We start from the raw sequence: 26403 nt of genomic DNA, 5'->3' as shown, positions 1-26403 counted from the left end.
GTAATACATGAAAATATTAAAATGCTCAGTGTGCAACAACATTAGCAGATATGTAAAGAAAAAATGGAAGTCATGGTTCATGAAAAGGGTCAAAAGAAACATTTATAATCCAACAATAAAGTCCAGATTTTTGACATATCATATAAAAATGGTAAAAATATAATCTTAAATATACTCACAGAGCTAAAGGAAAACATGAAGAAAGGAAAACTAAAGGAAATCAGGAAAACAACAGATAAACTAAAAGACAACTTCAATGAGATACAAATCATAAAAAGGAGCTGAAGAGAAATGCTGCAGAAAGAAGACCATAGGAATAGAAATAAAAAGTTCCCTAGAGCAGTTCAACAGCCGATTGTGGCTTACAGAATAAGTAATTTGTGAACTTGAAGATGAAACAATCAAAATTATGCAGTCTGAGGAGAAGAAAGAAGGAAAAGTGAAGAAAAATCAAGAGACTCCACTATAAATATGGGATACAATCAAGCATACCATTACACAGATTATGGGAATCCCAGAAGGAAAAGAGAGAAAAAGGGGCAGAAATATTATTCAAAGAAAAGTTGGTGTAAAATCCCCAAATTTAACCAAAGACCTGAATATGCATTTTCCAAAAGTGCAATGAATTCCAAACAACAAAAACCCAAAGTGATTTACACTCAGACACATTCTAATCAAACTATCCAATGCCAAAGACAGAAACTGGAAAGAGGCTAGAAAGAAAAAAAGTGCCATGTACAAGGTGGCCTCAATAAGATTAAATGCAGTTTTCTGCTCAAAATCATGGAAGTAAGAAGGCAGTGAATTACATTAAAGTTCTGCAGGAAAATGTCAGCTAACAATTCTATATGCAACAAAACTAACTTTCAGAAGTAATGGACACATTAGGGCAAAATTTGAGGCAGTTTGCAACCACTAGACTGGCAATACAAGGAAAGATAAAGGGTGCTGGGACAAGCTCAGCAATAGGTCTGCACTAAAGGAAGGTGACACAGAACTGAAGAAATAAAAGGACAGAAAGAAAGACACAAGAGAGGAAACAAAGATGGAAACAGGGGGCTTCACAGCTTCTGAAACTGGGAGCCTCAACCCTAGTTTCTCCATTGTATTTATTTGAAAACCGAAGAGCAACTTGCAATATAAGAAGCACCTTGCAACATCTACAATAAGGCACAGGAACATCTTGTACAATAACAAGAAACAACTAATAGGTAAGCCAGTTTCCCACAACAAAAGGGAGTTTTTCAATTTGAAAAAAAGGATACTAGTCAAAAGGTCAAAGGTACTCTTGCATTTTTGGTGTCTGATACAAGATGTTACTTTTAACAGTAGCTACATAGCAAATGCATAAAAACTAATGATAAATCTATGGTTTTGCACCCATAAAGAATAAAGACATAATTTGTGACAAGAACTACACAAAAAAAATGGGAACAAAAGTTTATAGGAAGATAAACTGTGTGTGCTATTGAAGTTGTTACCAAGAAATCAATGTTTGTTATAGGGGAAGGACCAAGATGGTATTGGTTTAAGTTGCACTCACCATCTCTCTTGTAAAAAATGGCTGGTGGGAACAAGATCCTGCCTGACCTAGGGAGCTGTTTAGGGAATCCACAGAGCAGGAGCCTTCTGGGCATCAATCTGGAGAGAACTGGACAAATAGATAAATTGCTCAAGGTAAAACCCTGAGTTTCTAGCCCCTGCCTCTGGAAACTGTGGGATGGCTAAGACCCACCCTTAAGGCAAAAAGCCACTGAAAGCCCTGACAACCACTGGCTACCCAGTGGGAGGAAGCATTCTCTAAGAGTGGGAGGGTTCTGGTGAAGGGTGAAGAGGGGTTTCCTTTATGTGGGTATGTTTACCTAGCCCCCTTTGAGTTTTGAGGTGCATACCAACTGGCTCAGAGTGGCAACAGAAATAGGAGAGAGGTGAATCTGCTGAGGCAGCCTGATTTACCTAGCCAATGTGGGAGAGATGAACTTGACCTGGGTGAGGGTGGAGTCAGGCAGTTGACTAGACCCATGTGAAAACTCAAAAGTTCAACTCCCCTAAGGGAGGCAGCAGTAGGAAGTGATTAATAAGCTTCCAAGAAGGGACAATTACCGGACATTGTAGGTCCTCCCATGTCCCACTGGATGGAATGTGGGAGAGTGTGGGCTATGATGTGGATAATTGACCATGAGGTGCAGCGGTGCTCAGAGATATATTCACCAAATGAAATAAATGTCTCATTATGATGGAGGAGAATGTTGCTATGGGGGGAGTAGTGGGGTGAGGGGGGTGGGGGGTATATGGGGACCTCATATTTTTTAATTGTAATATTTTAAAAATGAATAAAGACAAAAAATTACAAGAATAATTTAAATAAAGAATGTCCCAATACAATAGAAAAATATAAATAATATAATTTATGGACTGTAGTTAAGAACACCATTGAAATGATTTTGTAGCAAAAGCAAAGTTTGTACTATATTAATGCCAAAGGTAAAAAATAAGAATATGGATTTGGTTTTCTGAGATAGAAATATGACTAAGCATTTTTCCTCTTCATTTTTTTCATTAATAAGGAGATCTTGACTACGTTAACTAATCTGTGTTCATCTGTGTGTCTTTCTGAACACTAGATGAACAACTGATTTAGAAGTTGGAATCAGATGAAATAAAAGTGTCTAAAAAGAACTGTTTAGGATAAATGCTTCTATAACCTGTTGAACTAAATTTTTGTTACTTTGTATTTTTGAATTTGGAATAAAGTTATTAAAAACATTTTTTTAAAAAAGCTTCCAAGAGCCTGTTTAGGGTTCTCTGGGACTCACTCTGTGGTGAGTTCAGTCACCAGGGTCCCATTTGAATTTCAAAAGGAAACTAGGCTGACCAGGAGAGGTGAGGGAGGATTCTCTCACACAGGCTATTACATCCTGCTGTCCTGGGAGAGAAAGAAATAAGAATAGGAAGGGGACAGGAACAAACTTCTCATCACCAATAATCTATCCAACTGTAAAGAGTCAAGCCTGCCTGAGGGAAAGTGGATGGATAGCTTTCTAAAGAGCTAACTGACCCAACAAAAAATTTTTTTAGCTCACTGAAGGAGTTTCTTCCTTGAGTTATACCAGGTCCTTAGTTCAATTCCCAGCTCAGCTTAGAGCAGTGATCCACTGAGATATCAAACATCCAGCTGATATTTTAGGACAGGAAAACATAGACACTATTTTTGTATTAGTTTGTCTTGGGTCTCTTATTTTTCAAAAAAGAACTTTACACTTTAAAAATATTTAACTTAGTTTACTTGCTAAAATCCCCTTCAAAGCCAGCAGAGGGAAGGCTGCAGGGTAACTGATTGATGAACACCTGCAGCCTGAAAACTACACAGAGGCCTAAGACAGGAGGCTATTCCTCCTCAGTTTTTGTTTGACTGCTTGCTTTTGTGTTTGTTTTGTTTTCTTATTTTTCTTTCCTCTTTCTCTCCCTCTTTTCTGTTTTTTTTTGTTTTAATTAGGTGCTGCTTGCTTGTTTCTCTTTGCTGTATTTCCTCTTCCTTGATTTCCCCTATTCTCTGTATACAGATTTTGTCTACCAATGCTATCTCTTTTCCTTCCTTCCTTCATCTTTCTATCTTCCACTTTCAGTTATTGTTCTTATGTTGCACCTCTCTTTGTTTAGTTCTCACTTTTTCTGGTTTTTATTTCTATCTCATCTATTTTGTTTTCTTCTTTTAATAATTTTTTTTCTTTTTGTGCTTTCTTTTCTCTTTCCCACTCTCTTTATCATTCTGCCCTTTAATTCATTCTATATACTTTTCTCTATTCAGTTTTCAATTTCATTGTAGGTACTATACTTCATTATAAATATTACTCTACACTGCTTATGTGAGTTAAATATTCATTTTCCTAGGTCTTATAATGTTCCTCTTCTAACTTTTACAATTATTATTACTATTACCCTTTTTTTCTAACTGCTTTCACTTTCTCTGACCCTATTCTTCTTCATAGAAATCAGCAAAGAAAATAGAACAAGAAGAACAAAGTGTAAAAGAGAAAAGTTAACACACACACACAAAAGCAAGTAAATAAAACCCAAAAAGAGAGAGAAGCTAATCAACAGGAAAAAAAACATCAAGATAAAAAGATTACCAGATAGCAACAAAAAATTGCAAACCATACCAAGCACAGGAATATAAGGTCCAGTCCAATGAACAAACTAAAAACCAGGAAGAGATGAAGAACATAAACAAATAAAGCTGTCCAAACAAATATCATGGACCACCTTAATGAAGTGAAAGAAAAGATTACGGATTTTAAGAAGACATTGGGAGAAAACACTGAAGAAATTATAAACACATATGAAAAGATAATGGATATGATGAATGGCACAATCCAAGAAATAAAAATGAAAACAAAAACACTGGAAACACATAACAACAGAATGGAACAGGTGGAAGAAAGAATTAACAATTTGGAAGACAGTACATCTGAAATCAGAGAGTAGAACAGATAGGTAAAAAATAGAAAAACATCCATGAGGGACTTAGGCATTTGAGCAACAACACAAAACGCACAGACATATGCATTATAGGCATCTCAGAGGGAGAAAAGAAGGGAAAGGGGACAGAAAGAGTGTTGGAAGAAATAATGGATGAAAACTTCTCAAAACTAGTGAGGGAGATGGATGTACACGTCCAGGAAGTGCAATTCACCCCAAACAGTATAAATCCCACCAAAGGACTACTCCAAGACATATACTTATCAAAATGTTCAGTGCTCAAGACAAAGAGAAAATACTGAAGGAAACAAGACAAAAGAGAACCATCACATAAAAGGGAAGCTCAATAAGATTAAGTGCTGATTTCATATCTGAAACCATGGAGGCAAGAAGGCAGTGGTATGACATAGTTAAGGTAATAAAAGAAAAAAAAAAACTTCCAAGAATTCTCTATCCAGCAAAGCTGGCATCCAAAAATGATGGAGAGTTAAATATTCACAGATGAGCAGAAATTAAGAGAGTATGTCAACAACAAACCTGCCCTTCAAGAAATACTAAAGGGAGTTCTGCAGGTTAAAAAGACAAACAGGAGAGATAGTGAGCTGTAGGAGAGTGTAAGAAGAACTAAAAAGAAATAAAAGAGAAATAAAAACATATGACATACATAAACACAAAGACAATATGGCTAATGTTAATAATTTCTTGAGAGTAAAACACTGTCAATGGATTAACTCACAAATCAAGAGAAGCAGATTGGCAGAATGGAAAAGGAAATACAACCCATCTACATGTTGTCTACAAGAAACCCACGTTTGACCCAGGGATTCAACAAGGCTGAAAGTGAATGGCTAGAAAACAATTTTACAAGCAAACAGTAACCAAAAAAGGGTAACTGTACAAATATCAGGCAAAATAGACTTTAAGTGCAATACTATTTTTTTAAAGATTTTTTTATTTATTTCTCTCCCCTTCCCCGCCCCACCCCAGTTGTCTGTTCTCTGTGTCTATTTGCTGCATCTTCTTTGTCCACTTCTGTTGTTGTCAGCAGCATGGGAATCTGTGTTTCTTTTTATTGTGTCATCTTGTTGTGTCAGCTCTCCATGTGTGTGGTGCCATTCCTGGACAGGCTGCACTTTCGTTCGCACTGGGCCACTCTCCTTATGGGGTGCACTCCATGTGCATGGGGCTCCCCGATGCGGGGGACACCCCTGCGTGGCAGGGCACTCCTTGCCCACTTCAGCACTGTGCATGGGCCAGCTCCACACGGGTCAAGGAGGCCCAGAGTTTGAACTGCAGACCTCCCACGTGGCAGACTGATGCCCTAACCATTGGGCCAAGTCTGCCACCTAAATGCAATACTATTGAAAGAGACAAAGATAGACACTCTATATTAGGAAAAGGAGTAATCTTTCAAGAAGAAAAATCAATCTTAAGCATTTATGAATCTAACCAGGGTGCCTCAAAATGCATGAGGCAAACACTGAAAAAACTAGGTGGAGAAACAGATGCTTCAACAATTATAGTGGGGGACTTTAATACACCACTATCACCATTAGACAGAACATCTTGACAGAAAATCAATAAAGAAATGACGACTTTGAATAATACAGTAGAAGATCTGGACCTAATAGACATATACACAATAGTACATCAAAATACAGCATGATATACATTATTCTAGAAGGCACATGGATCATTCTCCAAGATAGGCCACTTGATAGGACACAGAAAAATTCTCAATGAACTCAAAAAGATTGAAATTATACAAACTAAATTCTCTGACCACAATGGAATGAAGCTGGAAATTAGTAAAGATCAAAGAACCAGATTAGGCATATGGATATGGAAATTAAACAACACACTCTTAGACAAACAGTGGGTCAAGGAGAAAATTTCAAAAGAAATCAGTAACTACCTTGAAATGAATGAAAAGGACATCACAACCTATCAAAACCTATGAGATGATATGAAATAAGCAAACCAAACTGTCTCAGAGAGCTAGAGACTGGATGATAGGCTTACAGGAACTTAGCGGGGAGGGGAGAAAAGGCTGTGAGCTGACGCCTATGGGCAAAATCTATGATAAAGTGGAGGTATTTGTACAGAGAAGGGATTAGACGGGGGCATAAGGATACCTTTGGGTGGGGCTTTCCAGGCTTGAGGGGGGCTAGGGTTGGGAGGATGGGTCATATGGGCCAAGGAATTGGGGGGAGGGCTGGGGGAACAGTTGAACATGGAGATTGTCAGGTTTGTGGTTGAAACTATAATGTTGAGAAAACTTTTAGAAAATATAATAAGGAAGGATTACCTGGTTAATGTGCTTAAAGGGGGGCATCCGGCACAGGAACAGGCTTCTAGGGAGTATGGGAGTGCTCATCTTGTCATAGTGTGTTATATCCCTGGGTGGAGGCTGATACAATGAGTGTGAAAGTGTACTCACATGTTGAGGAGGACTGATGTTTGAAATAGAGGCAATTGGTGGCTCCCAATAGAGAGGACAGTCTAGTATGTCAAGCTTTCAGCATTGTTGTAAGTATCTGTGACCCTCCTCCTTCAATCAGTGAAGATTGATGATCACTGTGGGCCCTGAGGGTAAAGGGAGAGAGGAATAGAAGACATGGATACAGGGTAATGGGGGGCAATGAAATTGTTCCACAAGATCATTCAATGATGGATATAGGACATGTTAAATTACACGAAAAAATATAAAAGTCTATAGGCCAAAATGTAAGCCATAAGGTAAACCATAATTTAACTGAAAATTTAGAAAATTGTACAGTCTAAAATATAAACCATAATTTAAACCAAAATGGAACCATGTTCAATAGCTAAGTTTCAATATCTGTACATCACCTGCAGCAAATATAACATGAACAAGTAAAAAGATCATTGCTGGGAAAGGGGAAAAGCCTTTGATATTGGATATATGGGAGTCCCCTATATTGTATATGTGACTTTACTTTGATTTAAAACTTTTTTGAAGGCAAAATTTAAAATTAGGGGAAAAAAGAAAGCATGTAGACATTGAGAAAGAAATGGAAAAAATTGCCTTGTCACAGTCCATACAAGGCAAGACCTATTAAAGTTATGAAAGGCAAAACGTCAAAAACAAAGTTTTATGATATTTATTTTTTAATACCCCCATTTATTTTTACTTTATCTTGGCATTTCTAAATTAGCATATAAGATATTTCTAATCTTTAAACCTATCACCACTATTTCATTTTCCTATTAATTGAATTTGGCAATATTTTAGGCCTCATTTTTGAAAAAGTTTTGGAGCACAGATGGGTCCAACTATGGCAGGAGAGGAACACTGGTGTGGGGTGTTATTGACGGGGGATACATGGTTTGGAGGAAGGTCTCCATGGTATATATATACAATACATAAAAATGTTCAGATATATGTTGGGTATTTTCACAGTAGTTACAGTTACAAATGACCACTGAGGGAGTGCTGAGTTCCTAGCCAGAGGAGGTCTGTCACATTCCCCAGTGGAACAGCAAGAATCCTCCAAGTAAAATGGCAAAGACCAGTGAAGAAGGATGGTCTAGTGATGAGCGCTGGATACTGATGACTATGTTTATGAGCCTCTATGCCTAAAATTTGAACTAGGCCCAGAAATGCAGGGTGCCTAAGAGTTACCTCCTGAGAGCCTCCATGTTGCTCAAACGTGACCACTCTCTAAGCCAAACTCAGCATGTAAATGCATTACCTTCCCCCCAGCATGGGACATGACTCCCAGGATGAGCCTCCCTGGCACCAAGGGATTACTACCAATCAGTACCCAATGATGCAACCAGAAAAAGGCCTTGAATAAAAGGGGTTAAAGATAAAGACAAATGAGTTTATATGGTTAAGAGTCTTCAAAAAAGTGTCAGGATGTCACCAGAGGGGTTGGACTTACACATGCCTCAGCAGGATCCCAGACACAGCCAAAGTATATACAACCCCAGGTATTGGTTCTCCTGAGGAATACAGACACACACAGGTTTACAGTCATGGCAGTTGGCTGTGGAGTTCAGTGCTTTGTCAGTGGACCCTACTTTGGAATTTGTGTTCCTGAGTGTGATGGAGTCAGACTGAGATGTGAACTTTCTACACATGTCTTTTCTGTCACTTTTTCTGAATGTGTTTTTGATGCTGGGGTTGGTGTACTCCCAGGAAATTCAATCTCTGGGGTGTCCATGTGCCAGCTGAGCCCTGAACCTCCGCATAGTTGCAACTCCTACCCTCCAGTTTGTTGGACTTACACAGGTCAGCTAACAGGGAGGTGAAGATGGTCAACCATCACACCAGGAAACCGAGAGTGCTTACAACTCCAAGTAAGAGAATCACATATATTAACCATATGGGATCTAAGCCCTCTCTCAATATAGAGTTGTAGTGGACATCACCAACCCAGGGTCCACAGGGTGGAGGAATAAACTATGGATTAGAGTGAACTTACTGATATTTTACTATGGAACTATTGTGAGTAGTAATGGAAGAAACTGTAGCATTGATCTGGAGAAACTGGCCATGGTAGTTGCTGAGGGCAGGGTGAGGGAAGAGGAGTTGAGAGGTGGGGGCATATTTGGGACTTGGAATTTTCCTAAATGATATTGCAGGGACAGATGCTGAACATTATATATCCTACCATAATCCACTGGATGTACTGGGAAAGTGCAAACAACAATGTAAACTATAATACATGCCTTGCAACAATGCTCTAAAATGTATTCACTAAGTGCAATGAATATGCCACAATGATGAAAGAGGTTGGTGACATGGGAGGAGTGTGGGGGATGAGGTGTGTGGTATGTGAGAACCTCTTACATTTTTTAAAGTAACATTTTTGTGATCTATGTATCTTTAAAAAGAAGACTATTTAATAAATAAAATAAAGTAAAATAAGTAAATGGAAAAGAAATAATTGTGCAAGAATAGCCAGAAATGGGAGCTATGCATTGCGGGGGGGGAAGAGATCAAAAGGTCAAAGAATTTTATTGTTTGTTTGGGGTTTTTTTGGTTTATTATTATTATTGTGGAAATAATAAAAACGCTGTAATAATGATTGAAGTGATGAATGCACCTCTATGTAACTATATCAGACAACTTTAATTTTAACTTTGGATGAATTGTATTCTTTATTACAAAAATGAATGAATGAATAAAATTGATTTGTAAACACAAAAAGCCTATGGGTGCAGCTAAAGCTATACTGAGTGGGAAATTCATAGCCATAAATGAACATATCTAAAAAGAACAAAGAGCCAATAACAAAAACCTAATTGCTCTTGGAGGAAGTAGAAAAAGAATAAAAAACTAACCCAAAAGGAAGTAGAAAGAAGGAAATAACAAAGATTAGAGCAGATAAGTGAAATAGAAAATAAGAAAGCACTAGAAATAAAACTAAAAGCTGGTTCTCAGAGAAGACCAATAAAATTGACAAAACCTTAGCTAGATTAACAAAGAAAGAAAGGGAGAAAGTGCAAATACACACAAAAAAAATGAGGAAGGGGATATCACCACTAAGCCCACAGAAATTAAGAGTATCATAAGAGAATACTTTGAAAATTTATATATTGTATTTGGAAAAAATTCTGTGAATATTCTTCAAACTGAAAAGTGACAGATCAGGCAGGAAGCTTTGTTAATCACAAACCAATGCCTTACTGGTCAGCACTTTTCATATTTCAGGAGGAATGATGATAACTAGAATAGCGGGCATATTAGGGATGTTTTCTAAGAAATAAGAACAGATAGGGTGCATTCTAAGGAGTGTTATGTTGTTCTCTGGGAAGGCTGGCCAATTTCTCAGGATTGATGTGTAAACCTTGGAATGTACTGCTAGTTATTTTGTTTTCATTCTCGAGGAGGCTGGCCACTCCTTTGGGAACTGATGCAGTACTCTCAAGTTGACATCTACAGTATCAAATTCATTGATTATGAGCTCAGTAAAAGGGATAGTCCTTGGTCAGGCCAGTTAAAGTCCCACCCAGGGAGAGGGTGCTCTACACAGGTGTTGTTTTCAATCAAGATTCTGGTATTGGCTACTGATTTGGGGCTAACCACTTTTAAGCTAGATGTTGGTGAGTTTGTATGTAAAACTGTTCTATTTTTCTGTCATTTTGTCACTCTAGTCAATATTGATTTAATCTTTTGACTGATTATTCTATTCTTGTTTCTCACTCTACCTGTCAGTATAGACTTATACTAGATATGTATATGTAGATATGTATATACACACACACACATATATACACACACACATATCTAGTTTAATATATATATATAGTGCATCCAATCAGGACTCTGACTGGATGTGAGCCAGGTATGTTGGTGTGTCCCCTGATTTGGTGAGCTTATGAATGTATGTATGCCTATCATGAGGGATTGGGATACAGCAGTTGGAGCCCTATTTACAGGCAATTCTTCATTTATTTTGTATTCTTTCAATTAACAAAGATTCACTAAATATATGTATATATAGCATCCAATCCAGACTTTGATCAGAGGTGGGCCAGACATGTTGGTGAATCCCCTGGTTGAATAAGCTTATATCTGTATGTATGTGTATTGTAAAGGATTATGATGTAGCAGTTGGATCCCTGTTTGTAGACATCATTTGCTTATTTTATATTCTACCAATTATTAACAGAAGTTTAATAAAATAAATATATATCTGTGTATTGCTTCCTTATAATTGAGTTAATTAAGTCATATCAATCTATATACATATATACATCATTGATATGATCTATGTATATCGATTTATATATATCTATGTGTATATATATGTACATATATATGTATATATCTATATACATATATACGTAGCAAAGCATTAGCAAAGCATTTTACCTAACAGAACATATGCCAACAAAAGAGATAACTTAAAGGATATGGACAAATTTCTGTAGGTTAGAGGCAGCCTACATTGACTAAAGAAGAAATTGATGAACACAACAGACTATTCACAAGTAAAGAGATAGAATCAATCATTAAAACCTTCCAACTAAGAAAAGTCCAGGACCAGACTGCTTCACAGGTGAATTCTACTAAATATTCCAGAAAGAACTAACACCAGTCTTGCTTAAGCTCTTCCAAAATATGGAAGTAGAAGGAACATTGCTAACACATTTTATGATACCAATATTATCCTCACACCAAAGCCTAACAAAGATGCCACAAGAAAGGAAAATTAGAGATGAAGCTCTCTAATGAACAGAGATGCTAAAATCCTCAAGAAAATACTTGCTAATTGCATTCAACAATGCATCAAATGAATTATACACGAGGACCAAGTAGGTTTCATCCCAAGTATGCAAGGTTGTTTCAATATAAGAAATTCAATCAATGTAATACACCACATAAAAAGATTGAAAGAAAAAAACCACATGATTATCTCTATAGACACAGAAAAAGCATTTGACAAAATACAGCACAAGTTCCTGAAAAAAACTACAAAAGATAAGAATAGAAGGAAACTTTCTGAAAATAATGAAGGATATATATGAAAAAAACCTCAGCTATTATGATATACAATGCTGAAATCCTAAAAGATGGCCCTCTAAGTTTGGGAACAAGACAAGGATGGCAATGATCACTGCTTCTATCTAACATTGTGTTAGAAGTACTTGCTCAAGCACTGAGGCAAGAAAAAGACATAAAAGGCATCCAAATTGTAAAGGAAGATGTAAAAATTTCAGTATTTGCAGACAACATGATCATATATAAACAAAGTCGTGAGAAATGTACAACAAAGATTCTAGAGCTTATAAATGAGTACAGTAAAGTCTCAGGTTATAAGAGCAGTGTGCAAAAGTCATTAGCACTTCTGAACACCAATAACAAGCAATCTGAGGAGGAAGTCAAGAAAAAATACCATTTACAATAATAACTAAAAATCAAATGCTTAGGAATAAACTTACCTGAAGATGTAAATGACTTCTACACAAAAAAACTACACAATATTGCTAAAGGAAATCAAAGAAGATTTAAATAGATGGAAGAATATTCCCTGTTCATGGATAGAAAGATTAAATATAACCAAGAGGTCTATCCCACACAAAATAATATACAGTTTTAATGGAATCCCAATGAAAATCAACACTACATTTTTTATTGAATTGAAAAAAATTAACTATGAAATTTATTTGGAAGGGAAAGAGACCTTGAATAACCAAAGACATATTGAAAAAGAAAAATGAAATCAGAGGAATCACACTACATGACTTTAAAACATATTACAAAATGACAATTGTCAAAAACTGCATGGTATTGGCACCAGGATAGACACTCTGACAAGTAAAACGAAATTGAGAGTTCTCACATAGATACATATACAGGCTGCCAAGTCCACTCAACTGGAAAAGAATGGCCTCTTCAAAAATGGTGCTTGGAGCCAAGGTCCACAGGAAGGAGGAATACAGTAAGGATTAGAGTGGACTTAATGATATTCTATTCATGAACTATTGTGATTAGTAATAGAAGAAAATGTGGCATTGGTGTGGAAAAAGTGGCCATGGTGGCTGCTGGGTGCGGGGAATGGGAGGAAGAGATGAGATGTGGAGGCATTTTCGGGACTTGGAGAAGTCCTGAGTGGTGCTACAGGGACAATTGCTGGACATTGTATGCCCTCCCATGGCCCACTGGATAGAACGTTGGAGAGTGTGGCCTATGGTGTGGACCACAGGCAATGGGGTGCAGCAATGCCCAGAGATGTACTCACCAGGTGCAATGGATGTGTCATGATGATGGGGGAGAGTGTTACTGCAGGGGGAGTGGTGGGCAATGGATTGTCATGAAGATGGGGGAGAGTGTTACTGCAGGGGGAGTGGTGGGGTGGGGGCAGTGGGGGCGAATGGGGACCTCATATTTTTTAATGTAATATTTTTTTAAAAATGAATAAATAAAATAAAATTTTAAAAAATGGTGCTTGGAGAACTGGATGGCATCTGAGTGAGTGCACCTCATAATCTCTCCTGCAAAGAAGCGGCTGAGTAGGGTTGGAGTCCTGCTGGATCAGGCTGTTTCTGGGACTCATGGTGTGGGAGGTGTCTGGAGGTCGATTTGTTGAGACAGCGATGGAGGAGATTCTTGTGAGAGGTGGAATTTTTGGTTTCTGACACAGAGGTCAGAGGTTCTGTGTGGAGCCCCTCTTCTAGGGCTGGTGGCCCATCCACGGCAGTCACTGAGATCTTTGTAATGTGGGGAGTTCCCAAAATCTGAATGGGCTGTTCTGGGGGCATACAGGGCAGGAGGTGTCTGGATGTTGATTTGGTGAGACAGTGCCAGAAGAGATTCTTGTGAGAGGTGGAATTTTTGGGTTTCTGACATGGAGGTCAGAAGTTGTGGGTGGGACTCCTCCCCCTAGTGCTGGTGGCCCTGCTGCTGTGATCCCTGAAGGCTTTGTTGTGCTGCGGTGTTCCCAGACCCCATGTTAACCGGATGCATGGTTCCCAGGTCTGTGTCCCCTAAACCCTGGTGGCCCAAACTCCAGAGACTCACACACCCTGAGTCTGCAATATCATGGACTTCCCATCCCCAAATCCACCACACCCTGAGGCCCGTCTGAGGTCCTTGATTACCCTAGCTCTCCGCGTTTTGTGTTTTTTTTTTTCTCTCTCTCTCCTTGAACTTAGAGGAGTGTACCAGCTGACTTGGAGAGTCTGCGAAGAAAGGAGAGATGAATCTGCTGAGAAAGTCCAATTTACATACATGTCCTGGGATATGAAACTTGATCTGGGAGAGTTGGAGTCAGAAAATCAATTAGACTTCCCCTAGCACACCTAAAGGGGAGGGACTGTAGGACGTGTTATCCAAGCTTCCAATAGTGTATTTGGGGTTTCTGGTGAGGTGTAGGTGGTCTCACACTGGAAATAAAGAGTCATAGTCCTCTGTGTTGAGTTCGTTCAACAAGGACCTACTTGAATCTCCTACTGGACCTCTCAGACAGCTTTCCTGATGCCCTGGGAGAGAGAGAAGTGAGGAAGGGAGAAAGAGGGTAGGTCAGATCCCTGAGCATATTATTTAACTGTGAAGAGGATTCCTAGCTTGTAATGTAGGTTCTTCTTCTTTTTTTTTTTTTTTTTTTTTTTTTTGCCGTGGTTGCTAATATTGCATTGCCTCCTGGGATTTTATCCCACTTTATCCCCCAAGGTCCAAGGTCCTTTTTCATTTAGTTAGGGGTTTTTTTGCTCTTTTTCTTTTTCTTGCTTGTCTCCCCCCTTTTCTTTGCCCCCCTTTTTCTCTTCTTTTTTTTTTCTTTTCTGTCTTTTTCTACTTTTTTATTTTATTTTCTTTATATACTAGCTGCTACAGGGAGGGCTTCACACTTGCTGCGTTTCTTCATCCTCCATTTCCTCTTTTCTGTGTGTATTGATTTTGGCCACCTACACTTCCCCCCACATCTTTCTATCTTCCATCATCTGCTGTTTCTCTTACATTCCACCTCCCTTTCTTTGGCCCCCAAATTGTCTGACTTTTTTTTTCTAATACCTTTGTTCTATTTTCTGTCTCTAATCCACTCTTGATATTATTGCCTTTCTTTTCTCTTTCCCTCTCTCATAAAAACACTGGCCATTTAATTCATACTGTATTCCTCCCCATATTCAGTTGACTATCTCATTATGGATACTCTGCTTACTGCTGTAACGCTACACAACTTACATGAGTCTAGTATCCATTCTCCTAGATCTCACATTGTTGCTCTGTTAAAATTTACTACCAATACCACTTTATATATTTTTTTCTTACTCATTTTGCTTTCCCTGGCCCTAATATTTTCCTTCAAAGTGAACTTAGCCAGCAACAAGAAAATAGAGTAAGAAGAACAAAGTGACAAAGAGAAGACATAACACTTATGCAAGAAAAACAACTAATTAATCCCCAAGACTAGACAAAGAAGCTAAGGAACTGATTATACCCATCAAGATAAAAAGATGACGAGACAGCAACGAAAAACTAGAAACCAAATGAATAATCAGGAAAACATGGCTGAATCCAATGAACAAACCAAAACCCAGGAAGGGGAGCAGAACATTGGACAATAAATTAAAAATCTCAAAACATACATTAGAGACCAACTTAATGAAGTAAAGGAGGAGATTAACAATATGAAGGAAACACTTGAAGAGAATACAGAAGAAATTGCAATCACATGCAAAAAGATAATGGATATGATGGGAATGAACAGCACAATTCAAGAAACCAAAAATTCACTCTCAGCAAATAACAGCAGATTAGAAGAGGCAGAGGAGAGAATTAGTGGAAGCCAGTATATCTGAAATCAAACAGACAGCAGAACTGGTCGATAAAAAGATAGAAAAAACTAGCTGGGACTTAGGGACCTGAATGACAATGCAAAACACACAAACATACATATTATAGGCATCTGAGAAGGAGAAAAGAAGGGAAAGGGGACAGACCAGGTGCTGGAGGAAATGATGGTTGAAAGCTTCCCAAATCTACTGAGAGAGATGCATGTACATGTCCAGGAATCACAACACACCCAAACACCATAAATTCCAACAGGCTCAACCCAAGACATATACTTGTCAAATTATCCAATGCTCAAGACAAAGAGAAAATTCTAAAAGCATCAAGAGAAAAGAAAACCATCACATACAAGGGAGGCTCCATAAGATTAAGTGCTGATTTCTCATCTGAAACCATGGAGGCAAGAAGGCAGTGGTATGATATAGTCAAGGTACTAAAAGAAAAAATGTTCCAACCAAGAATACTCTACCCAGGTAAGCTAGCATTCAGAAATGATGGAGAATTCAAAATATTCTAAGATAAATAGAAATTAAAAGAGGACACCAACAAGAACCCTGCCCTTCAAGAAATACCGAAGGGAGTTCTGCAGGAAGATAGAAAAAAACAGGAGAGGCAGAGTTGGAGGAGAGTGTAAGAGCAACATAAAATACAAAAAGAGAAGGGAAAAAATAAATATGACAAACACAAGTCCAAACAAAATATGGCTAACATAAATAATTCCTTGAAAATAATAACACTGAATGTTAATGGATTAAACTCACCTGTTAAAAGAGTCAAACCAGAAGAATGGATAGGAAAATATGCCCCATCTATATGCTGTCTACAAGAAACACATCTTAAACCCAGGGATTCAAGGAGATTGAAAGGGAATGGCTGGAAAACAATCTTACAAGCAAACAATAACCAAAAAAGGCAGGAATAGCTATATTAATATCAGACAAAATAGACGTTAAATGCAAAACAGTTGTGAGAGACAAAGAAGGATACTATATATTAGTGAAAGGGATAGTGGGGTACTTTAATACACCACTATCAACTTTGGACAGAACATCTCAAAAGAGAATCAATAAAGAAACAAAAACTTTGAACAGTATATTAGAGGAGTTGGATTTAATAGACATATACAGATCATTACACCCGAATACAGAAGGATATACATTTTTCTGAAGTGCACATGCATCATTTTACAAGATAGATCACATGCTCCGCCACAAAGAAAGGCTCAGTGAATTCAGAAAGATTGAAATCATACAAGATAATATCTCTGACCACAGTGGAGTGAAGCTGGAAATCTGCAAGGGCCAGAGGCCCATTTCTCACACCAAGATATGGAAATTAAACAGCACAGTCTTAGAGAAACAATGGGTCAAAGAGGAAATCTTAAAAGAAATTAATAACTACCTTGAAACTAATGAAAATGATAACACAACATATCAAAACTTATGGAATGCAGCAATGTATACACAATATAAACAGATTGAAGGGATAAAATCACATGATTATATCTATATATGCAGAAGAAGCATTTGACAAAATACAGCACCCTTTCTTGATTAAAAAAAAAACTGCAAAAGATTGGAATACAAGGAAATTTTCTGAATATGATAAAGAGTATATAGGAAAAACGAATGGACCCTGGGGGAGCAGCGGCAGTCCCCCAGGTGCAACGGCAAGAACCAGGAAGGAAGGAGGACCCAACAGTGGGCTCCTGATACTAACGGCTATGCTTTTGAGCCTATACACCTGAATTAAGAACAAGGCCTAGAGTAGCACTGTGCCTGAGAGTTACCTCCTGACAGCCTTCATGTTACTCAAATGTGACCACTCTCACAGCCAAACTCAGCATGTAGATGCAGTGCATTCACCCCAGCGTGGGACATGGAACCCGGGATGAGCTTCCCTGGCACCGAGGGATCACTACCACATACCAGCTGAAGATGCAACTAGAAAATGACCTTGAATTAAAGGTTCAATACGGATCAGCAGAATATCCCTGTCTACATATAATAACATGACTTCAAAATGCTATTTGACCTAATGTAAGGGGGAACTGGAAAGGAGAAATGAGATTATAAGGCTATGAGTCTCTAAAAAAGAGTCCGGAGGTTGTCAGAAGGAATGCCCTTATGCACAACTGAGCAGAGTCTAAGAGACAGATAAAGTACATACAACCCCAGGTATTGGTTCTTTTGAGGGATAAAGAGACCCACGGGTTCTATGGTCATGGCAGATGGGGTTCACTGCCATGGCAGATGGCCCTTCTTTGGAGCTGGTGTTTCTGCATGATGGAATTGGACTCGGAGGGGATCTCTTCTCACAAGACTTGCATGCTACTTTATTGGAATTGTAGTTGGTGCTGGGGTTTAAGATATATTTAGGGGATTTGAATCTCTGGACTGATAATAAGACACCCAGGCCCAGAGCCTCAACTGACTTCAGCTCCTACACTTTCATTTATTGGACTGACCCCACTCAGCTAACATGGAGTGGAAGAAGGTCAACCACCACAACATGGAGCCTAGAGTGTCTACAACTGAAAGCAGGAGGAGTGCATCCAGTATCCATGTGGAATCTAAGCCCCCACTTGACATAGATGTACAATGGACACAACCAATCCAATGTCCACAGAGAAAATGTGGAATGGGTGTGGGAAGGGTAACCATGGTGGCTGCTGGGTTTGGGGAATGGGAGGAAGAGATGAGATGTGGAGGCATTTTCGGGACATGGAGTTGTCCTGGATGGTGCTTCATGGACAATTACGGGACATTGTAGATCCCCCCAGGGCCCACTGGATGGAACGTGGGAGAGTATGGGCTATGATGTGGACCATTGACTACGGGGTGCAGTGATGTTCAGAGATGTACTTACTGGGTGCAATGGATGTGTCACGAAGATGGGAGAGAGTGTTGCTGTGGGGGGAGTGGGGGTTGGGGCGGTGGGGATGAATGGGACCTCATATTTTTTTAATGTAATTTTTAAAAATAAACAAATAATTTTAATTAAAAAAAGAAAAGAAAAACCAATACAGCCAACATCATTTACAATGGTGAAATCCTAAAATCTTTCCTTCTAAGATCGGGAATATGACAAGGATGCCCACTATCACCTCTTCTATTTAACATTGTCTTAGAAGCACTTGCTCTAGCACTTAGACAAGAATGAGATATAAAAGTAATTCGAACTGGAAAGGAAGAAGTCAAAATTTCATTATTTGCTGATGATATGATCCTATACATAGAAAACCCTGAGAGGTCCATAAAAAAGCTTCTAGAACTCATAAATGAGTTTATTAAAGTCGCAGGTGATAAGATCAATGCACAAAAGCCAGTGCATTTCTGTACACCAATAATGAGCAAGCTCAGGAGGAAATCAAGAAACAAATACCATTTACAATAGTAAATAAAAAAAACAAATACCTAGGAATAACTTTAACTAAAGATGTAAAATACTTATACACAGAGAACTACACAACACTGTTCAAGGAAATCAAAGAAGACCTAAATAAATGGAAGACTATTGCCTGTTCATGGATAGGAAGACAAAATATTATTAAAATGTCTATCCTATCAAAACTGATCTACACATTCAATGCAATCCCAATAAAAATCAACACAGCATTCTTTAAGGAACTAGAAAAACTAGCTATGAAATTTATTTGGAAAGCAAAGGGGCCCCGAATACCCGAAGACATATTGAAAAAGAAAAACGAAATTGGAGGAATCACACTACCTGACTTCAAAACATACTACAAAACTATAATAGCAAAAACAGCATGATATTGGCACAAGGATAGACACACAGACAAATGGAACTGAATTGAGAGTTCTGATACAGATCCTCATATATATAGTCATATAATATTTGATAAAGCCACCAAACCCTCTCAACTGGGAGAGAATGGCCTTTTCAACAAATGGTGTCTGGAGAACTGGATATCCATATGTAAAAGAATGAGAGAGGATTACCACTTCACACCTTATATAAAAATCAACTCAATATGGATCAAAGACCTAAATATAAGAGCCAAGACCATAAAGACTTTGGAAAGCAGTGTAGGGAAGCATCTACAAGAACTTGTAATGGGAAATGGCTTCATGAACTTCACACGAAAACGATGAGCAGCAAAAGAACAAATAGATAAATGGGACTTCCTCAAAATTAAAGCCTTCTTCACCTCAAAGGAGTTTGTCAAGAAGGTGAGAAGAGAGCTTACACAATGGGAGAAAATATTTGGTAATCATATATCTGATAGGAGACTTATAACCTGTATATATAAAGAACTCATATATCTTGAAAATAAAAAGACAAACAATCCACTTAAAAAAAGGGAAAAAGATTTAAACAGACACTTTTCAAAAGAAGAAATACAAATGGCTAAAAGTACATGAAAAATGCTCCAAATCTGTAGTTATCAGGGAAATGCAAATGAAAACTACAATGAGATACCATCTTACTCCCATGAGATTGGCAGCAATGAAAGAAACAGAAGACTACAAATGCTGGAGAGGATGTGGAGGAATGGGAACACTCATCCACTGCTGGTGGGAATGCAGAAGGATCCAGCCTTTCTGGAGGACAGTTTTGTGGCTCCTCAAAATACAAGGTGTAGATTTGCCATAAGACCCATCATTTCCACTGTTGGGTATATACCCAATAGAACTGAAAACAAGGACACAAACCGATATATACACACCAATGTTCATAGCAGCATTGTTCACTATTGCCAAAAGTTGTAACCAACCCAAATGCCCATCAACAGATGAATGGATAAATTAAATGTGCTATATACATACAATGCAATACTACTCAGCTTTAAGAACAAATACACTACAAACACATGTGATAACATGGATGAATCTTGAGAACCTTATGTTGAGTGACACAACCCAGGCATTGAAGGACAAGTGCTACATGACCTCAATGATATGAAATAAGTAAACCAAGCTGCCTCACAGGGCTAGAGACTGGATGATAGGTTTAAAGGTAAATGGGGAGTAGAGGAAGGATGGAAGCTGACACCTACATGGGTGAATTTTATGATAAGCTGGAGGTACGTATTTGTACAAGGAAGGGATAAAATGGGGGACTAGGGTTACCTTTGGGTGGGGTTTTGCAGGCTTGGATGGGAGGATGGGTAATATTGCCCAAGAAATTGGGGGAGGTGGGGTAACATACGAACATAAGAGATTATCAGGTATTTGGTTGAGAGTATAATGCTGAGAAAACTTTTTCAAAAATATAATAAGGAATGTTACCTGTTTAAGATGCTTAAAGTGGATAAACCGATGCAGGACAGGCTCCTAGGGAGTATGTGAGTGCTCATTTTTCCATTGTGGGTTATATCATTGGAGAGACATCTATATAATGAGAGTGAAGATATACCCACATCCTGGGGAGGACTGATGTTCTCAAATAGAGGAAATTGTATCTCTCCAGAGAAATGGTGGCTCCCACTGCATTAGGGCAGTTGAGCATATCAATCCCTCAACATTGTTGCAAGTATCTCTGAACATGGCCCTTCAAGCAATGAAGATTGACTGTCACTGTGGGCCCTAAGGGGAGGGGGGAAAGAGGTATTGAATAGATGGAACCAATGTAACTGTGTGGGCAATAGAAGTATTCCACAAAATATATAGGGGCTGATAGGCTAAAATGTAAATCATAATGTAACACATAAGATACTAAAATTTTAGAAAATTGTATAGTCTAAAATATAAACCACAATGTAAACCCAAATGTTACCTTGTTTGAAAACTATTGTCTCAATATCTGTACATCAGTTTCAGTATTATAGTATGAATATGTAAAAAGATTATTGCTGTGGATGTGAAAAGGGTTTTATGTTGGATATGTGAGAGTACTGTATATTCTATATAAGAATTACTGTGATCCAAAACTTCTGTGAAGATAAGCTTAATAATTGGGAAAAATAGAAAGAGAAGATAGGACGTACACACTGAGGAAAAGACGGAAGTAGTTGCCTTGTCAATTTGCATACGGGGCAACAATTACTGCAGTGCTGGAAGGCAAAACATCTAAAACAAAGCTTTTGCATTTTTAAATTTTTTGATATCCCAATTTATGTTTACCTTAATTTTTCTAAAATAATATGTATTCTATATCTAACCTTTAAGCTTATTATTGTATTCCATTTTACTATTAATGGAACCTGGCAATATATTGTGCTTCACTTTTGAAGAAGTTTTGGATCACAGAGAGGTTCAACAATGGCAGGGGAGGAATAATGCTGTGGGATACTATGAACAGGGGACACATGGTTGGCAGGGAGTTCTCCAGGGCATATATCCAGGGTAAATAAAAATGTTTGGATATTTTCATAGTGGTTACAATTAAAAACAAATGAGGGAATGCTGAGTTCCTAGCCAGGGGAACTCTATCACATTCCCTAAAGGAACAGTAACAATCCCCCAAGTGCAACGGCAAAGAAAAAATAAGATGGAAGGTCCACCAATGAGCCCTTGATACTAATGACTATCCTTTTGATCCTGTGCAACTGAAATAAGAACAAGACCTAGAGCTGCAGAGTGCCTAAGAGTTACATCCTGAGAGCCTCTGTGTTGCTCAAATGTGGCCAGTCTCAAAACAAACTCAGCATGTAAATGCATTGCCTTCCCCCCAGCATGAGACATGACTCCTAGGGATAAGCCTCCCTGGCACTGAGGGATTACTAACAAGTACCAGCTAATTATGTAACTAGAAAATGACCTTGAATAAAAGGGTCAACTCAGACCAGCATAATATCTCAGTCTACATATAATACCAAGAGTTAAAAATGCTTTCTGACCTGAATAATAGGGGGAAATGGAAAGGACAAATGAGTTTATATGGCTATGAGTCTTCTAAAAGAGCCAGGTGGTTATCAGAGTGGTTGCCCTTATGCACACCTGAGCAGAGTCCCAGAGACAGACAAAGTAGTTACAACACCAGGTATTGGTTCTTCTGAGGGTTACAGAGACCCACAGGTTCTATGATCATGGTAGATGGAGTTCAGTGCCATGCCAGTTGGCCCTACTTTGGCGTTTGTGTTTCTGTGTGATGGAGCTAGACTCAGATGTGATCATTGTCCATGCGCCTCTCCTGTCACTTTTACCAGAACTGTAGTTGGTGCTGGGGTTTAATGTATACCCAGGGGACCTGAATTTCTGGACTGACCATGTGAAAGCCAGGCCCTGAGCCTCAACAGACTTGCAACTCCTACACTTTGGTTTATTTGACTTACCCCACTCAGCTAACATGGAGGTGAAGAAGGTCAACCACCACACCAGGGATCCAAGAGTGCCTACAAATGAAAGCAGGAGAATTGCATCCAGTATCCATGTGTAATCTAAACCCCCTCTTGATATAGATGTGGAGTGGACACAGCCATTCTAAGGTCTACAGGATCGAGGAATAGTGTATGGATTAGAGTGGACATACTGATATTCTATTCATGAACTATTGTGATTAGTAATTGAAGAAAATGTGGCATTGGTGTGGAGAAAGTGGCCATGGTGGCTGCTGAGGGTAGAGAGTGGGAGGAAGAGATGTGATGTGGGGGCATTTTCGGGACTTGGAGTTGTCCTGGGTGGTGCTGCAAGGACAGTTACTGGACAGTGTAGGAGAGTGTGGGCTATGATATGGGCCATTGACCATGAGGTACAGCTCTGAGATGTATTCACCAAATGCAATGAATGTCTCATGATGATGGAGGAGGTTGTTGTTATGGAAATAGGAGTGGACTGAGGGGGGTGGGCGGTATATGGGGGCCTCTTAATTTTTAATGTAACATTAAAATAAAAATAAAGACAAAAAATAAAAGCAAGACAACAGCTTAAAAAATCAACTCAAGATGGATCATAGATCTAAATGTAAGGAGCAAGACCATAAAGACCTTGAAAGATAATATAGGGAAGCATCTACAGGACCTTGTAACAGGAAATGGCTTCATGAATGCCACAGCCAAAGCATGTGCAGTGAAAGAAAAAATAGATAAATGAGATCTCCTCAAAATTAAAACCATTTGCACCTCAAAGGAGTTTATGAAGAACGTGAAAAGACAGCCTACCCAATGAGAGAAGATATTTGGTATCCAGCATATATAAAGAAATACTATATTTCAAATAAAATGGCATACAACTCATTTTTTTAAATGGGCAAGTTATTTGAACAGACACTTCTCCAAAGAAGAAAAAAATAGCTAAAAATCTCTGAAAAAACACCCAACATGACTAACAACTAGGGAAATGCAAAAAAAAAAAAAAACTACTATGAAATATTATCTAACATCCATTAGACTGATGGTCATTAAAAAAGCAGAGGACTACAAGGGTTGGGGAGGCTGTGGAGGAATGGGAGCCCTCCTCCATTGTTGGTGGGAATATAGAATGATATAGACTTTGTGGAGGACAGTTGATGTTTCCTCAAAAAACTAACCATAGCGGGAAACGGACTTTGGCCCAGTGGTTAGGGCGTCCGTCTACCACATGGGAGGTCCGCGGTTCAAACCCCGGGCCTCCTTGACCCGTGTGGAGCTGGCCATGCGCAGTGCTGATGCGCGCAAGGAGTGCCGTGCCACGCAAGGGTGTCCCCCGCGTGGGGGAGCCCCACGCGCAAGGAGTGCGCCCGTGAGGAGAGCCGCCCAGCGTGAAAAGAAAATGCAGCCTGCCCAGGAATGGCGCCGCCCACACTTCCCGTGCCGCTGACGACAACAGAAGCGGACAAAGCCACTGACAACAGAAGCGGACAAAGAAACAAGATGCAGCAAAACAGACACCAAGAACAGACAACCAGGGGAGGGGGAGAAATTAAATAAAATAAATAAATCTTAAAAAAAAAAAAAAAACTAACCATAGATCTGCCATATGACTCAGCAATTCCACTGCTGGGTATATACTCAGAATAATTGAAAGCAAGGACATGAACAGATATATGCACACCTATGATCATAACAGTATTATTCACTATTGTCAAAAATGGGAATCAACCCAAGTGCCCATCAACTAATGAATAGATAAACAAAGTGTCATTTATACATACAATGAAATATTACTCAGGTGTAAGAGAGAATACAGTACTAAAACAAGGGAAAACATGGATAATCTTGAGGATCTTATGTTGAGTCAAGCATGTCAGGCATTGAAGAACAGCTATTAAATGACCTCTCTGATCTTAATTAAGTAAATTGAGCTGACCCAGAACGCTAAAGTCTGGAACATAGGTTTATAGGAAATAGAAAGGGAGAAGAATGTTGTAAGCCAAGACCCAAACATGCGAAATCCATGATAAGGAGGGAGTAGATGTGCAATGAAGGGATATGACAGAAGTTATGGGATGCCATTGGGTTGGGTGGTGCAAGCTTGAGAAGGGATAGGGTGAGGAGGATGGGTTCAATAGTCTATGGAAATGGGGGGAGAGTTGGGGGAGGGAGCAGTTGAACACAGGATTGGTGGATATGTGTTTGGAACTACAATGTTGAGAAAACACTTTTGACAATATGACAAGGAAGCGTTGGTTACTGGTTTAGCTTGTTGGATGGGGGGTCATTTGGGACAGGGCACATCTCAGGCAGTCTTCTAGAGAATGTGTAAGTGATCATTTTGTCATAGTGTGTAGCATCAGTGGAAGGAGACTCATTATAATGAATGGGAAGGAGTTGGACTCCCATCTTGGGGAGGCCTGATATGTCCTCACACAAAGGGGAGGATGTCTCTTGAGAACATGGGACGTTCCTAAAAGGGGAGGACAGACTAGTGTGTTAAGTCCTCGGCATTTTTGTAAGTATCTATGAATCTTGCCCTTCAAAGAGTGAAGCCTGGTGGTCATCATGGTTCCCAAGGGGAGGGGGAGTGAGGAAAAGAATAGGTGGAACAGGGGATATTTGGTGGGTAATGGAAGTATTCTGTATGATCTTGCAATGATGGATACAAGCTGTGTTGAATTTCATCAAAAATTTATGAAAGTGTGTGATCTAAAATATGACCCATAATGTAAAACATTGACCATGGTTAGTAGCTATGTTTCAATACTAGTACATCAGTTGTAACAAATGTACCATTCACATATAAAAATGTTATTAATATATAAGGAGGTAAAGGGGGAGTGTGTTGGGTATATGGGATTCCCCTATATTCTGTATGTGACTTTACTGTGACCTAAAACTTCTTTGAGGACAAAATGAAAAAAAGTAAGCCACTGGGGAAGATAAGGAAGAAAATGCCACTGCACATACAGGACAACAGATATTACAGTGATGAAAGACAAAACATGAAAAAAAAGTTAATGTTTTTCATTTTTTACTATGTCAATATTTTACTTTATTTTAGTTTTAGTTTTTCCAAATTATTATGTATGTTATTTCTTATGTTTAAGGCTATCATTATTATTTCATTTTCCTATTAATTTAATTTGGCTTCATTTTTAAAGATATTTTAGATCACAGAAGGTTTGCAACTATGGCAGGGGAGGACAATTGGTTTGGGGTGTCAGTGATGGGGGATACATGAGAGGAAGTTCACCTGAGCATACATATATTGTATATAAATATGTCCAGATGTTCATGGGGCATTGCCACAGTGGGTAGAGATTCACACAACAACCAGAAGAATATTAAATTCCCATCCTGGGGAGCTCTGCTACATTCTCTAATGGAACAGCAACAA

This window comes from Dasypus novemcinctus, unplaced genomic scaffold, assembly GCF_030445035.2.
Source record: "Dasypus novemcinctus isolate mDasNov1 unplaced genomic scaffold, mDasNov1.1.hap2 scaffold_106, whole genome shotgun sequence".
NCBI classification, from domain to species: domain Eukaryota; kingdom Metazoa; phylum Chordata; class Mammalia; order Cingulata; family Dasypodidae; genus Dasypus; species Dasypus novemcinctus.
Note: the sequence above shows the minus strand (reverse complement) of the source record.